Genomic DNA, 15,299 nt, shown 5'->3' with positions numbered 1-15,299 from the left:
GGGGCATTTTGTGTACCTTCCTGGCATAATTTTTGTGAATACCAGGCATAACTGTCCTGTCACCTGAAAACACGTTCATCTTAGGGATACTCATAAGGGGTCTCCAAGTGTTTAAGGATACATGACCAGTAGACCAGGTAGCCTTCAAATGACTGCAGAGCTTTCCCCAAAATGAGGAAAGATTACCAGAGAGGTAACTGACTCATTACTGCACATATTAAAGGCAGCTCTGTACAATGCTGAGAAATTTGTTCCAACTTTTAGCTAAAGTGAGCAATGACTGGGCAGCCTGAGTGGCTCAGCAGTTTAGCACCACCTTCAGCCCAGGGCCTGATCCTGGAGACCCAGGATTGAGTCCCACATCGGGCTCCCTGCATGGAGCCTGCTTCTCCCTCTGCCTGTGTCTCTGCCTCTCTCTCTCTCTCTCTCTCTCTCTCTCTCTCTCATGAATAAATAAATAAAATCTTTTAAAAAATTAAAAAAAATAAAGTGAGTAAGGACACCACCAAAGCACTGGAAGATAAAACCCACCAGCTGGATATGTTTCCTAGGACGGCCCAGAGGTACTCTACTGAATTGGTAAGGAACGGCTGGTGAAAGGGACACTGCTACCCCTGAGCATCTCTGTCGTGGCGGTCTTCTAGCAGACCTGGGTTGATGCTGCCACAGACCTGGACTCCATCTCTCACTGGACATGACAGGATTCCAGAATGGCAGGGTCCACAGGCAGCACTGAGCCATCAGAAGCAAAGTGTCTGTAATTAATGTGACGTTGCTCAAATTGGAATGTCTACCCAGTAACCTTTCAGCCACAGGGGAAGATGTCTACTAGAACATGTTGCTATGAGAGAGACAGATGAGTATCTGAGGGCAAGCACGATTTGTGCAAGCAAAAAAGCTCTCAAGAACAATGTTAGTGACTGCAGTGGGAAATTGTGACCCTCTCACCCCAGTGTCCAGACCTGGACCAGTTCTCAGACCCAGACTCACTGACTGAAGTGGAAGTAAGATCACCTCAAGCAAAGACTCTGAAGGCAATCGTACATGTATTCATAGAACCCATTCCCTCACTCCTTCCTCAAATGATACTGAGATCCTGAAGAAAGGGAAGTACTCCAATATTAGCAGTAGTTCTCTGATACAGGGTCTGCTGAGCTGCCATTGATAACAGGGCAGATAATGTGATGGTGATCATCCATTAGCGCAGGGACAGACAGAGGCAAGGTAACAAACATTGCTGGCACACGTCCTCCTCGTGACTTATGCCATGCATGGTGTCCTCTTCCTGGCCCTTGGCTGAAGAATCAACAGATGTCCTTAGCAGCTGGCGGAATCCTCTCACCGGTTCCCTGACAGAGGGAGACGGAGTCACTACAGTAGCCAAGGCTACTCCTAACTGCCTTCTGTCAAAAGCCCCTCCCAACTGCCTTCTCCACCAACACAGGAGCAATACGCAACTAAGGTAGGAGCAGAAGTAATGTTTACCCAAAGGACTTAAGAATGGTGGGCCACGTTTCTTCCCAATTGAGATCCCTTTGTGGCCCCCTGAAAAATCCTTAATATGGCAGTTGCTTGTTCTGTGACCTCCGGTCACCCTTCAGGGGAATCATCTGAGACGGGGAGCAAGGCTCATCGACACCCTCCAGTTATCTTACCTTTGTGGCTGCAAGAAATTCACCCCAGGCCATGTTTCTTTTGGGAAGCTCCAGCCCATGTTTGAGCGTGGTGGCACTAAACCAGGGCCACACTGCTGCCCAAAGTAGGAGGCTGTAAAGGGTCGCTGTGGCTCAAGGGCTCCCCACTGGCCTGGGTAAACCAGATTCACACCTACTCTGTTGTCTGAGGCTCTTATAATATGATCGTATCTTTCCTCTCTCCTTTAGCATGAGAGGTATGGTGGCTTAAAGGCTCGCTCAGTCTACTGTTAACTCCTCCCCCTTTATCCTTACAAACTTTCCTTCCATGAACCTCCCGAAGGTCTAATCCTGTCTTGACATCCACTTCTCCAAAGACAGTGGTGCTGATAGTGATCTGCCATAAGAGAAAGATGAGCTTAGGGCCATGCTCAGTCAACACTCAGCTGTCAAGGAGGACTCTCTCCCAAGAAGAATGTGAAGAAAAGGTAATCCCTGGCACAAGGTGGTAGGTAGCCTAACGCTGAGGAATTTACCAGTGGTGACCCCGGGAAAGGTCCTGACAGGGCAACACCCTCTCATGTGCAATGAATTAGGCATTTGAACCACATGCAAGCTGTAATGTCTCCAAGGATGGCAGATTTGGTGGGTTATGACCAAGTTGTGTTGAGGCCCTGTCAAAGGTAACGAGAAAAAAGGGAACTGGGGGACTCTTGTAGGTTACTAAACAGTAAAGGCCATATATGAATGCCAGAAAGCTTCTTTAGTTGCTTACCAAAGGGCCCTTATCTCCTGGCATGGAAGAGAAATCATAGCTGAGGAGCAATCTCAGTATCAGAGGGCCCAAGAGCTGCAGGGACTTTTCCATAGTCCTCCAGAGCAAGTATATAATTATGCTAGGGAAACCAGGTGTTTTAAACAGGAGATTGTGACCTCTGGGTATATATCCCTGAAAATATGGGCTCCACAGGACCATATGAATTCTCAGAGCTTGTCTTCCCACAAGGAACCGTCCCCACTCCTCCTCCTGGCTGCCCTCCCTCACATGGGGGCTGCAGTGCCATACCTGGCATAACCTGGCTGGATAAGTCCCATGCACCACTCTGAGAAGAATGGGATCACACCAAAGTAGATGCAAGAATCCGTGTGAGGCAAGGACAATGGTCCCAGGGAATGAGGCCCACGCACTTCTAGAGGAACTCAGAAGCAGGTAGAAAACAATAGCCTGTCCTGGACAAAGTCGAAATGCTCATTTACCATGCTTGCTGGCACAACAAGGCTGAGAGAGATAGGCATGCTACCCTGCATATATGATGTGAGCCCAGAGGACCCATCGGAATGTACTTGGTAAAGACACAGAACAGACCAGTGGTTGCCAGAGGAAGAGGCAGAGGGGTGAGCAATACAGGAGTGTGGGGGGTCAAAAGGCACAAATTTCCAGTCGTGTCATCAATAAGCCCTGGGGAGGTGGTGTACAGCATGGTGACCATCGTTAATAATACTGCATTCTGTATTTGAAAGTTATTGAGAGAGTAGATCTTCAAAGTTCTCATGGCAAGAAAAAGCTTTCCTGTAACTATGGTGACAGATGTTAACTAGACTTATGGCTGTGTCTATTGCCATATGTACACACGTTGAACAATTACACTGCCAACTTGAAACGGATATGATGCTACAGGTCAATATGCTACAGGTCAATTATACCTCAATGAAAGGAAAACAACCAAACTGCTGGTGCAAGTAGAAACATCACCTCTTAGGAGTTCAATTGTGTCTCTCCTCTACAGGCCAGTCTGATTGATAAGACAGATTGGCACGGAACGCTGTTTTTTAGCACCTATGGCAATAATGAGGTCTCTCCAAGTAACAGAACCCAAGTGGCCGCAGCCAGGGACCCACGATGACCCTAAAACTGCTCAAGATTGGAGAGGTAGCAAAGGGGATTCAACTATAGGGACTTTTGTGGTGGTCACAAGCACAAGATCTCCAGTGGCAAACAGAGCGCTTCTAACATCTACAATGGAAGAAGGCAAAACTGGAAAAGGAGGAGGCTGAGAATGGTTACAACAATAAAAAATCATGATGCTTGTGCAGTTCCTGGAGCAAAGAGGATTTGCAGAGGCAGACAACTATGAACTGAACAGATTGAACAGTGTCCCTAGGAGGAAGGACCTATCAACATAATGGGACACAAGGTAACCTATCAATTCTCCCCGTCCCACGCCTACACGAGCTTGATGGCCATTACCCTGAGAGCCTGTACACTAGGAATAGAGAAATACTTTGGATTCTCACACATTGTCTCTGCATTGACATTAATACTCAGAACTCCAAAGCATCATCATACACCATGTTAGAGTGGGAGCTTATGGGCATCAGACAGTAAGTGGAGTCCTAGCTGATACACAGCCCACAGTGGGTTCAGTGGTCTGCAGCCCAAGCCCGGGGTCGCTTCCCCGAGTCTCCAGGTATATGACTGGGCTTGGTGTCTTTGGCAGTTAGAACAACATCCCCACAGGGTGCTTGGCATGTGGAGTAACAGCTCTCATCATCACGCTGCAGGTGGAAGACTCTTCGTTGTAGTTGTTGTTGTTTGTAAAGGGAGATTTCTTGAGGTATAACTGGTATAGAATATAATCCGCCAAATGTATGCGGTCATGACGCCGCTACCCCAGTCAAGACACGGAACATACCCTTTGCCCCCAAGACCTTCCCTGTGCCCCTCTGCAGTCAGCCCCCTCCCTCCAGTCCCTGACGACCACCAATCTGCTCTCTGTCCCCACAGTTTTGCCTTTCCCCCGATGTCATAGGAAATAGAGCCACACAGTCCTGCAGTCAGTCTACTGGATCTGACTTTGTTCACTCAGCACCATTTTGAGATCCACCCCCATGTTGTTGCGTGAGTCAGTAACTGGTTCCTCTTTATTGCCAAGTAGCAGTCCATCGTGTGGCTATACCACTCTTGGTTGATTCATTCGCCGCTGATGGACATTTGGGTTGTTTTCACTTGGGGGCTATTGTGAACAAGGCTGTTGTGAGCATCTGCCTGCAGTTCTTTGTACGGACCCATGTTCTCAGTGCCATTTAGAAGGAGGATCGCTGAGTGTGTAGTCCAGTGTGTGCTGACCTTGGTAGGAAACAGACAAACCATTTTCCAATGACCTCTATAGTTTTGCATCCCCCCCCTCCCCCGGCAATAGAGGAGAACTATGGTTGCTTCATATCCTCCTTGGCCCTTGGTGTTGTCAGTCTTAACATTTGTTTTTGCCACCCCAGGGGCTGTGTCGTGGCATCTTACTGTGGTTTAAAATGTTTCTTTATTTGAGATAGCTGACACACAGTGTTACATTACTTTCAGGTGTACAATACAGTTGATTCAACTTCTTCCAGTAAGTCCTGCTCTGCTTGCCACAAATGAAGCTACCATCTGTCACAATGCTGTTGCAACATCATTGACTATATTCCCTAGGCTGTGCCTTTTATTCCCGTGATTTATTCATTGGCGGACAGTAGATCCTGGTGCCAAGTGCCAATGCAGAAGCACATGTTTGACAAGGACATAGTCAACAGGGGCTCAGACCTGTCATGGATGATGGTCCAGGCCACTCTACCACATAAGCCACCTGGACGAGAAGGTAAGAGAGCTCTAGAAAACATGGACGGATCACAATGGCTCAGAGTGGCACTCCTGTTGATTCTCTCTTGCTGTGTCCTTCCTCGACCCTTTCGTGCTATTCTCACCTGGACTCCATACTTTCAGAAAGAACTTGGATCTGAGGCCTGAGGCATTTCCATAGCACTAATGTACCACATGTCCCTTATGGGACCCTTTTCTTCTCTTGCACGATTTCTGAAGCGATCTCTTCCTGTTCCCTTTTGTGTAAATGTTTTGTCCGTACACGTATCAGACGGTCAGTTCTGCCTCGTACTTTACAGACAGCCTGTGCTCAGGCAATTCCTAAGGTATGAAATGTGAGTTCCTATGACTCCAACAGCCAGGGGCCTTAAGCCCTGATGTATCAGTCAGGGATGGACAGTTCCTTCTGTGATGGTTTTATAATCAAGACACAATGGGGATACATGGGGGGCTCAGTCAGTTAAGTGTCTGCCTTCAGCTCAGGTCATGATTCCAGAATCCTGGGATGGAGCCCTGGGCCATACTCCCCGCTCTGCAGGTGAGTCTGCTTCTTTCCCTCTCCCTCTGCCCCTCTCCCTCCCTGCTCGTGCAGGTGCTCTCTGTCTCTCTCTGTCTCTCTCTCTCTGTCTCTCTCTCTATTTCACTTCACTGTCTCTCTCAAATCAATAAATGAACTCTAAAAAAAAGTGATAAAGATACAATGCCAAACTCATTCTGCTGGAATGCCTCAGGGTTAGCATAGCCCAAGAGGAATAATGAGAATAGCGAGAATAATGGCATATATTAAGTGCCTAACGTGTTCCAGGCCCTTTTTGGGTGCTTTCCTCTGATCACCACAAAATCCTGGCAAAGTGCATTGCATCTCCCAATGTAACATGGACCTTGAAACTCATGGCCTGAGGCTTTGTCCAAGAGCCGGTACTTGGCAGGCGGTAGGTAGATCTGTTGGCACCCATGTGCCTTGACAGAAAAGTTCTTACCATCCTACCATATCTTCCAACTGTCACTTTAAGTGCTATTTGTTTAACAGGAGCAGTAAAATGAAAAAATAACAGAAATCTAGTATATGGCCAATTGGGAAATGGTCCAAAAACTTGTTAAATCTGGTGCGTACCCATGCCAACAAGTTTGCTTACCCAATCATTTGTAAAACGCTGGATTCCACATCTTAACAAACACACAGGTTACTTTTTTTTTTTTTTTTGCCAGGACACTTTATTTGAGGATGACAAGCTCAGGATAAATTCGGGAATGTATAATTATAAGAGTGATTATTGATCATTTTTTCCAGCGGTCAATGTTATTTTGTCCATTTTGTGCATATACTGGTATTAACTAACTGAAATATTGATGCTTCGAAGGTTTATGTTTTGTGCTCCTCAGTACCTTTTTTTTAATTGGAAAAAGAGTCCAATGATTAACCCAGTCAGGAAAAGTAATGTACGAATCAATATTAAAGCTAGTGCCCTGTTTACACTAACGATTACTTTGCTTTTTAGAACATATTCTCTGTCAGGTGGAGGGCCACTATCTATACTACCACCTGCTCCTTTCTCTTCACATGTTGGGGGTTTCCAACCTCTCATACAGTGACAGTGTTTCTTGCTGTTACACACTCCTCTGAAATTGCATGTACTGACATCACAGTCAAAACCCATGTCTTGATAAAAAGTACAATTCTGATTCAAGCAGTATTTTCCTGGACCACATGTTGCCCCATCCACAACTAGCCCCATTTGTGGGATCTCTGTCCCATGGTGTGCATCATATCCAAAGCATTTTTCTTGATTAATATCTGTTACTACTATGTGACGAAATGTAACGTGGTCACCTCCACCAGGAATTTCTTGAACATCACGACAGTGCAGCATTCCACAAAGAACATCATCTTCTTCACATCTAACAGGTTTTCCTCCTCCTCGTACCACCCTCACACCACAGTTCCCAAATCGATCACCTAATACGTTCAGTTTTTCATAGCATGCTGGTGCAGCATCTTTTATTCCATAGCCAAAAAGGGATTGACACTGCATATCACGATCAGTACAGTTTCCTCTCACACAGACAGCTAACGTTGAACATGGGGTTCCATCCTGGGTGTAAACGTCATTAGGACAATTATGCGATCTCCCATCACAGTATTCTGGGAGATCACAAACTCCGAGTATGTCTCTGCAAAGCAGTCCAGGTTGAGCATATTTGCAGTTAACGCAACAGGATCCTTCGCTGCAGTCACTCCCAAGGGAAAGGGCACAATTGGTCTCACAACATTTATTGTCATTGCAGTCTTTAAGGGAGCCACAGTCACATTCTTCCAACTGATTTCTAATCTTGTCACCACAACGAGGAGCTACATAAGGAAAATTGGTGTATGGTACATTCGGTATGCTCATACAAGGATCCCATCCACTAACCCGACGGTGCAGGCTGTCATAAGAACAATTACTCAACATATCCATTAAACCAGGCTGTTCACTCATGACACAGTGGCTTCTTCTAAAACATTTACAACCAAATACATCATGGACTAGGTTTAAACTGTGACCTAAGGTGTGTGCTGAAATACCCCCAGCCAAGAATATGTGATAATTTGCTACATACACAAACATTGCTCCCCAGTTGGGGTTGCATGTTCCACCATGGTGGGCAAAGTATATACTTCCTACAATCTTATGTCCTGTAAGAAGTAGGGAAGTATCATGTTCAATCTTATAGAAAAATCCATAATATTTCCACAAGCCAAAGTCTTCTACAGCAGAATATGCTGATTTTTTCTTTGTTATTTCTACATGATCCCGATCATTCCATATGCACAAAAGACGTACATAGACATTTATAAGAGATTGTTGGTAAATTGTGTGAAGTATGCTGTTTATCATCACCACACCCTCTATTATCTGTGTTATATTAGGCCTCATCAAATATAAAGAGTGAGAAATTGTGTAGTGAATTTTTAAGTATTTCCTATGTAGCCGCCACAAATACACAGGGCCTGCTCTAGGAGTTCCAGCAAGTATTGCCTCCTCATATGCTTGATCTGTATCTTGCTCTCCAATCTTACACTTTTGAGCCTCTGATGATCTTCCTTCTGTCACAAGCAGGGAAACCACGTGCTCAAATGTGGAAGAAGCCTCCAGCGGTTTTATTTCATACGTGAAGTCATCGACCTGCAGCATGCCACGCAGACCCCCATTGCAGGTGTCCAGCGTGCCCATGGACCCAGGGACCCCTTCCAGGTAGCTGTAGTAGTAGCAGTCTCGGGGGACAAAAGGGTAGTCCTCCTGCATGGCACCCTGATCGTTATCGGTGATCACAGGAAAATGTCTGGGCAGCAGGTTCTTCTTAACTTTCATGTGAACCACATGTCTTTGCCCCCCGAAGTGAATCTTATAGGAGAGGTGGCCTTGTCTCTCCATTCCACCCACCCTGTGGGACACCTTCCTGGGAATCACGACTTCAGAGGAAGTGAAGCGCCATCCTGGGAGGGCACGGAAGCAGCAGCCTGGGGACAGGAGTAGCCAGAGCAGAGGCAGCCAGAGATTACCTGTCAAGTGGGCCTGGGCCCAGGCAGGCCCCATAAGTGAAGGAGCCTGTGACCACAGAAGATGTAATCAGGTGGGAGGTAGGCAAGATGATCCCTGAAACAGCAACTTTTCTAGCGGTGGAGTCCTGAGGAGAGCAGAGAGGGACTGGGGACTGGGGACTAGGCCTCCCCAGAGGGGGTGGGGGGGAGGCAGAGAAGCTGTTACATAATAATGATGTGCTCAGTAGGGGAGGCTGTGCTCAGTGAGCTGGGTGTCTGAGCACAGGGGACCTAGAGAAGAGAAAAGATGGGAGGCACTGGGAATAGTAGTGTGTGTCCCTGGGCCAAAAGGTCCCACGGTCTCTTGGAGAAGGCACACGGGAAGAATCAGTGCACTTGGTGGAAGTTCAGTGAGGGAAGGACTTCTCTTTCTCAAACTAAATGGCATAAGCGATCGACACATAATTAACACGGAGGTTGGAGAGGACAGTGGGAACTTCTTCAAATAATGCTGAGGAGAGAATTAGATTCCCTCACACTTTACAACACTTGAGTGCACTTGGCGATGATTGCTGGAAAGAAATTGTAAATGGAGGTCATGAGCAGAAAAGTTAGCGTGTATAATAAAACAAGTCAGTCCCCAGACTTTTAGAGCCACTCATACATTGTTTCAGCCCACAACAGCCATAGGCACAGGGAGAACTGTGGTATGGGTGTCCCACCCCTGTCTGGCAAGGCTGCGGAGGTAGGATCGCTACCGCGGTGTATCTGGAAGGCAGGCCTTCCACTCTAGTGGGTCCAGGAGGTGGGATGAGATCCCCGGAGAGAGGAGCATGGAGCCAAAGAGGATTACTCTATTGCCCTAAGGTTCTGGACTTGCTTGGGATCTGTCAGTCCTTTCTTCCCTATTTCTTCCTTTTGGAAAGGCAGTGTCCATCCTTTGCCTGTTGCGCTGTTGTATCTTGGAGGCATCTAACTTATTTTATTTTACTTTTTTTGTATATTTTTTTTATTGGAGTTCGATTTGCCAGCATATAACACCCAGCACCCAGTGCTCATTCCGTCAAGTGCCCCCCTCAGTGGCCGTCACCCAGTCACCCCATCCCCCTGCCCACCTCCCCCCTTCTGCTACCCCTTGTTCGTTTCCCAGAGGTAGGAGTCTCTCATGTTCTGTCACCCTCTCTGATTTTTCCCACTCATGGTCTCTCCTTTCCCCTATAATCCCTTTCACTATTTTTTATATTCCCCATGTGAGTGAAACCATATAACGTTTGTCCTTCTCGATTGACTCACTTCACTCAGCATAAAACCTCCAGTTCCATCCACGTCGAAGCAAATGGTGGGTATTTGTTGTCTCTAATGACTGGGTAATATTCCATTGTATACATAGACCACAGCTTCTTTATCCATTCATCTTTCGACGGACACCGAGGCTCCTTCCACAGTTTGGCTATTGGGGACATTGCTGCTATAAACATTGGGGTGCAGGTGTCTCCGCTTTTCACTGAATCTGTATCTTTGGGGTAAATCCCTAGTAGTGCAATTGCTGGGTCGTAGGGTAGCTCTATTTTTAACTCTTTGAGGAACCTCCACACTGTTTTGCAGAGTGGCTGTACCAGTTCACATGCCCACCAACGGTGCAGGAGGGTTCCCCTTTCGCCACATCCCCTCCAACATTTGTTGTTTCCTGTCTTGTTCATTTTCACCATTCTCACTGGGGTGAGGTGGTATCTCATTGTGGTTTTGCTTTGTATTTCCCTGACGGCAAGGGATGCGGAGCATTTTCTCATGTGCTTATTGGTCATGTGTATGTCTTCTTGGGTGAAATTTCCGTTCCTGTCTTTTGCCCATTTCATGATTGGATTGTTTGTTTCTTTGCCGTTGAGTTTAATAAGTTTTTTATAGACCTTGGATGCGAGCCCTTTATCTGATACGTCATTTGCAAATATCTTCTCCGGTTCCGTTGGTTGTCTTTTAGTTTTGTTGTGCAGAAGCCTTTTATCTTGATCAAGTCCCAATGGTTCATTTTTGCTTTTGTTTCCCCTGCCTTCACAGATATATCTTGCAAGAAGTTGCAGGGGCCAAGTTCAGAAAGGGTGTTACAATTGAACGCTAAAGCATAAGTATCTAGGAATAAACCTGACCAAAGAGGTAAAGGATCTATACCCTAAAAACTACGGAACACTTCTGAAAGAAATTGAGGAAGACACAAAGAGATGGAAAAATATTCCATGCTCATGGATTGGAAGAATTAATATTGTGAAGATGCCAATGCTACCCAGGGCAATTTGCACGTTCAGTGCAATCCCTATCAAAATACCATGGACTTTCTTCAGAGAGTTGGAACAAATCATCTTAAGATTTGTGTGGAATCAGAAAGGACACCGAACAGCCAGGGGAATATTGAAAAAGAAAACCAGACCCGGGGGCATCACAGTGCCAGACTTTAAGTTATACTACAAAGCTGTGATCATTAAGACAGTGTGGCACTGGCACAAAAACAGACACAAAGATCAATGGAACAGAATAGAGAACCCAGAAATGGGCCCTCAACTCTATGGTCAACTAGCATTCGACAAAGCAGGAAAGACTATCCACTGGAAAAAGGACAGTCTCTTCAATAAATGGTGCTGGGAAAATTGGACAGCCACGTGCAGAAGAATGAAACTAGACCATTCTCTTACACCAGACACAAAGATAAACTCAAAATGGATGAAGGATCTAAATGTGAGACAAGAATCCATCAAAATCCTAGAGGAGAACACAGGCAACACCCTTTTTGAATTTATTTATTTATTTTTATTCAGAAAATATCTACGTATTATTGAAAGATCCAGAGTGAGGCTTGGTCGGAAGGTGCTCTGAATTCATCTGGGCCATCATGTGGCCAATGTCACTTTTCACTCATCTTTTCTCCCCATTTGCTCCAGGCATGATCTCCTAGGGTCCAAGTAGCATACCATTCACCTCTAGAGTGATTAAAGTTCTGGAAGGGGATGGAGTCTAGAGGGGAATGCCAGCTTGGTCCGGTTCTGAGAGGAGCCCTCTTCGGGGCTGCAGACTGCTGGATTCTGAAGGCTTAAAGAGACTTGTGTGTGTGTGTGTGTGTGTGTGTGTGTGTTGTGTGTGTGTGTGTGTGTGTGACTCATAAACAGTTTATGGTGTCTTTAGGATGAAGTGTAGACAGAGAACGGTCTCTCAGAGACAGAGAATCTTTATCCCAGTGAGTTGGCTCATTTGTCGTTTTCATAGGCAGCTGGAGTCTTCCTCTGGGAATACTCAGAACTCCTCGGTCCCCACCGTGTACACAATACACTACAGATGGTGGTGTCACACAGGATGGACACCAGGTGCAGTGCCGCATGCTGGGGATGCCTTTGTTGAAGCAGGACAGGAAGGTGTGCTACTCCACAGGGTGTCAGGCTGTAGGCGACCACATGCCCTGTCTGCATCGGATTCCCCAGCTCACGGGGGCCCATGGTCCCAGCGGCACCATGGTCACCCTGTTGTCCACAACTATGGGACCGACCTTTAAAGTCACAATTAGTATTTTTAAAGATTTTACTTAATTGTTTGTTTATTTATTTATTTATTTATTTATTTATTTATTTGAGAGACAGAGAGAGCACAAGTGGGGAGCAGGAGGAGGGAGAAGCAGACTCCCCAGTGAGCAGGGAGACTGACAAGGGGCTCCATCCCAGAACCCCTAGGTCACAACCCGAGCCGCAGGCAGACGCTTAACTGACTGAGCCACCCAGGTGCCCTAAAGTTGTTATGACATATCTTCTTTTCCACTTTTGAGCTAATCAAGAGAGGAAAAGAGAGAAGTTGCTATGCAATGTATTTTGTTGAATAATACACAGAATTCATAGTCTGGCACCGTGTCACCTTATATATGAAAGGATGTTGTAATGAGACATAGTGAATACTCCTAGGAAACTACTGGGATGATAATCTCTCCTAAAGGACTCAAAGGCTTCCCCACCCTGTCCTGTAAATTTTTATTTACAAAAATAAACAGCATTTGAGTACTGATCTCTTTTTCTCCTCGTACCAGAAAGGAAACAAAGAACATGAACAATCTACCTCCTAGCCAGAAAAAAAGTGTTTTATAACCTCAAAACAAATGTTTACTCACCAAGAGCCGTAAATGGCTCAAATTGGAGATTTTGGTGGGATTTTCACCAGTAACTAAACTACTGAAGCTGCAAACCATCTAGGGAGCCATCAATTGTCTATCTCCTACACTTCTGAAAACCTTTGTGTTGGAATCAATCTTTTGTTCTAATTTCTGAAGCATGACCACTGTAAAATGACCATATTCATTCGGCTGGCACCTAAAAAACATGGAGCATGAATTTGTAGAATGAACAAATGAGCATTTTTCCTGTGTGCTTAAAGTCCGATATGGCTCCGTCACTGAAGTGCAGGGTGCAGAAAGCATAAACCCCTAGTGTGAATCCACCCGCACTCCACAAATGAGGGCACTGAGGTCCAGAGAAGGACAGTGACTTGGCCAAGGTCACACGGCAATCAGAACCCAGGTCTCTGACTCTCAGTTCAGAGAGGCCTGGGACTCTGAGATGGGCATCCTCCATGCTGGATCTCCAGCGCCCCCAGCCCCCACTGGGCAGAGAAGGAAGCATGTGAACCTCAGAGGGCAAGACAGATGCCAGACCTGGGGCAGTGGCAGACGTGCATGTTTTGGAAGTGCCCTGAGGGCTCTGACTGCCTCACACACACACAGCCTGGAATAGAGAGGAGCAGACTGGGCCTGAGGGAGCAGCCATGCCAGGAGTGGGAAGTGGCTCTTGCCCCACGGCCCAGGAGAAGGGACATGGAGATGGCCTGGCAGGGCTGCTGGGTGGGAGTCGGAGGAGCAGGTGGCTGCTGGTCTTTTGGCCACCACCACTTGCTCAAATTCCCCTACCCAAGTGTGACTGGGAGCCACTGAGCCAGGGGCCACATGTCCCCCAACCCCTGTTTCTTTGCCTCATCCATCATAGCAGGCCTCACCTGCTGTGATTGGCTGTGTCCCCTGCCTTGTGCATCCCTGTTCTCAGACTGGGAGTTTTCCAAGTCAGACTAACCCTGTGTTCCCAGCGCCCAGCCGGGGTCCCAGCCCAGATAGGCAGATACCCAGTGACCGTTTGGGACAAGCCAGAGGGATGAGTGCTAATGGTGGAGTTTCAGGCCCACAGATATGGCTAGCCCTCATCAAGACAGTCCCCTTCAGCAGGACCACACACAGTTCTGGGCTTGCCTGATGCAGAGTTGAGAGGCATGGCTACCCCCATGGGGATGGGGCCGAGGTGAGGGAAGGGGTGCCCGAGGGCTGTGACAGGGTCTTGGGGGAATGTGAAGACTGCAGTCGGGTGACTGGTGCTCCACTGGGTGGAGAGCAAATTGGCTCGGGCTTGGAGCTGGGGTTGCAGCAGGGAGTAGGATGGGTGGGTGAGATCCTTACAGAACTCAGTCCAGTGGAGGGGACCGAGGACAAATGAGAAAAGCAGCCAACAGAAGATGTCAGGTGTCCGGGAGGATCTCCTGAGGAGAGGACATTTCAGCAAGACTCGGGGTTGAGAAGAAGCTGCAGTGCAGGGTGGGGACAGCCCCCAGGTCGAGGGCACAGAGGCCGGCGTGCCGGGAACCCCCAGTGCAGGTAACGAAGTGAGTGGGAGAGTGGGCTGAATCCTGCAAGGGACAGGTAGGGCTTCTCAGAGGTGGCAGGGATACCCCGCGCACACAGGCGCGCGGCCGCGCGCGCGCTTCAGGGATGCTTGGCAGAGCCTGGGCGCCCTATCTTGGTCACCGTCCTCTTGGGTCAACAATGCTGACACAGCCACACCCTCTTACCTGGGCAGGGTGGGGCAGGTTGGGGGAGCAGTGGGCCTGGACTGGACTCCGTTCTCTGGAGATGGTACCCCATCACCATCACCTTTGTGGCAGCTACCCTTACTGAGGCCCCCAGGGGGCAGGCGCTTTGTGAACTCACCTTACTCCATTATCCTCACAGAGACCAGGTGGTGAGGAGTCAGGCCCAGGGGGCGCAGAGACCTGCTAAAACTCATAGCCGGCAGCAGCAGAACTCACACACCTACACAGGATTTGGGAGCAATGTCTAGGCTACCCCCTTCAGCTCTTCCCAGAGCAAGGGCTCTCCGACCCCCTCCCTGGCTCTGGCAGGTGACTGAACCAGCCTCGAGAGCCCAGTGGCCTGGAGAGCTGCACCTGCCCAGACCCCGATACTTGAGGATCCCCCTCTCCAGCCTGTGACACTGTGAGCCCCCCAGGTGGTACTCTGCAAGGCTGGGCTTCAGTGACTCGATATTATTGTACTGGAGTATAGTTGACATCCATGTGACATAGTTTCTGGTCCACAACAGTGAGTGGGCCAGTGTAAACATCACCACAGCTATGCCTCTCTGACAAGTGCAGCTACCATCTGTCACCATACGTGGGCCACAGTGATTGGATGGATGGATGGATGGATGAATGGATGGGG

The 15,299-nt window shown here is 47.7% G+C and overlaps 1 long non-coding RNA gene across 2 annotated transcripts; it reads left to right on the top strand.

The window, feature by feature from the left end:
• Positions 1-339: 339 nt before the first annotated feature.
• Positions 340-13,009, top strand: LOC129495986 (uncharacterized). Of its 2 annotated transcripts, none has more exons than XR_008661642.1 (3): positions 340-5,269; positions 8,373-8,507; positions 10,850-13,009. It is a non-coding gene; the product is annotated as an uncharacterized LOC129495986 (long non-coding RNA). The 2 variants fall into 2 exon arrangements; XR_008661643.1 differs by having other exon boundaries at positions 8,370-8,507.
• The last annotated feature ends 2,290 nt before the right edge of the window (positions 13,010-15,299 follow it).

This window comes from Nyctereutes procyonoides, unplaced genomic scaffold (genome assembly GCF_905146905.1).
Source record: "Nyctereutes procyonoides isolate TBG_1078 unplaced genomic scaffold, NYPRO_anot_genome, whole genome shotgun sequence".
Classification (NCBI taxonomy): domain Eukaryota; kingdom Metazoa; phylum Chordata; class Mammalia; order Carnivora; family Canidae; genus Nyctereutes; species Nyctereutes procyonoides.
Note: the sequence above shows the minus strand (reverse complement) of the source record. Positions and strands in the feature narration are given on the sequence as shown.